This window comes from Octodon degus, unplaced genomic scaffold, assembly GCF_000260255.1.
Source record: "Octodon degus isolate 3935 unplaced genomic scaffold, OctDeg1.0 scaffold00117, whole genome shotgun sequence".
Lineage (NCBI taxonomy): Eukaryota > Metazoa > Chordata > Mammalia > Rodentia > Octodontidae > Octodon > Octodon degus.
Window position 1 is genome coordinate 8,639,455 of NW_004524693.1, and position 1,833 is coordinate 8,641,287.

General features: G+C 41.6%; 1 pseudogene; it reads left to right on the forward strand.

The window, feature by feature from the left end:
- The first annotated feature begins 1,044 nt into the window (after nucleotides 1-1,044).
- LOC101575097 lies at nucleotides 1,045-1,831 on the forward strand (annotated as a pseudogene).
- The last annotated feature ends 2 nt before the right edge of the window (nucleotides 1,832-1,833 follow it).

Genomic DNA, 1,833 nt, shown 5'->3' on the forward strand with positions numbered 1-1,833 from the left:
ATGATGTAGAGTGTGCCTAAGGAGAGTCACATGGAGAGAAAACATTCTTTCAGTCTTTCACAGAGAGCACATTGGCCAAGCAATTTCCATGACTCATCCACATGGCTGACACTCACAAAGGTTCTACAATCTGAGGTACAGGAACTCAGGATAAATCCTGAGAGGATTTCACTGACCATATCAGACCCAAAAGCTACAACTCTTATTGCATAGGTCCTGCTTTACCTTGGTCTTAGCCATCCAGCAGAAAAGTATAAAAATGAAATATAAGAAGTAAAGCCATGCTTTTATGCTGAGCTGTAGGGGACTCAGGTCAACAATTTCTGGCATTGCCAGTCAAGTGGAAGATCCAATACTATTGTGGGCTACTGGACTCTTTTAGAATATTTTGCTGAGTTTACACACCTATAATATTCAAATAATGGAACTTAATATAAAAAGGGTATACAGATGAATGTCCATTTTGTATCTGTGTATTCAAATTGGTTAGGATAGATATATAGTTACATTCTCTTAATGAATAGAGTGAAATGTTCTAATGATGCTTGTAAATAGGATATCATGTCCGCATCTTATACAGCAATTAACCACTAAGAAGAATGTACGCAGTGTGTTAATTATTGAAACAGTCCTACCGATTTGATTTTAAACTCTCTCATTGCTATTTTTTTATCAATAAAATTATGGGGGAAAAAGAAAACTATACATTATACACATTTATTGAAATTCCAGTGGTACCACATTAATATGAGCAATTTTAATATTTTTTTCATTTGAAGATAAATTTAATTTAAATAAAATGTATCATGCAAAAGTATCTGATGGGGGCCAGGAAGATGGCTCAGTGGAATAAGCGCTTCCCTGGTAAGCGCAAGGACCTGAGTTCAATCCCCGGTTCCGCCAAAAAAAAAAAAAAAAAGTATCTGATGCTTTTTGGAGCAAGTAAGAGCTATCACTCTGGAGACATATTCGCCTACTGCCTAGCTATCCCCAATCTAGACATTCTTCATGAGAACACCTGTTTAAAGTATGCTTGTGGGCCCGTTCTCCAGCTCATATTCTACTCCTGTCCCTCTACACTCTCAAAATGGCGACCTCTCTGGGTTCCAACACCTACAACAGGCAGAACTGGGAGGATGCGGACTTTCCGATTCTATGCCAGACATGCCTTGGAGAAAACCCATATATCCGAATGACCAAAGAAAAGTACGGGAAGGAATGCAAAATCTGTGCCAGGCCATTCACAGTGTTTCGCTGGTGTCCTGGGGTCCGCATGCGCTTCAAGAAGACTGAAGTGTGCCAAACCTGCAGTAAATTGAAGAATGTTTGCCAGACCTGCCTCTTAGACCTAGAATATGGCCTGCCCATCCAGGTTCGAGATGCAGGACTGTCTTTTAAAGACGACATGCCAAAATCAGATGTCAACAAAGAATACTACACACAGAATATGGAGAGAGAAATTTCTAACTCTGATGGAACACGGCCAGTTGGCATGCTGGGGAAAGCTACGTCCACCAGTGACATGCTGCTTAAACTGGCCTGGACCACACCCTACTACAAAAGGAATCGGCCCCACATTTGCTCCTTCTGGGTGAAAGGAGAGTGTAAGAGAGGAGAGGAGTGTCCGTACAGACACGAGAAGCCTACAGATCCAGATGACCCCCTTGCTGATCAGAATATTAAAGACCGGTATTATGGAATCAATGACCCTGTAGCAGATAAGCTTCTAAAGCGGGCTTCCACAATGCCTCGTCTTGACCCGCCTGAGGATAAGACTATCACCACACTATATGTTGGTGGTCTGGGTGATACCATTACTGAGACAGACCTCAG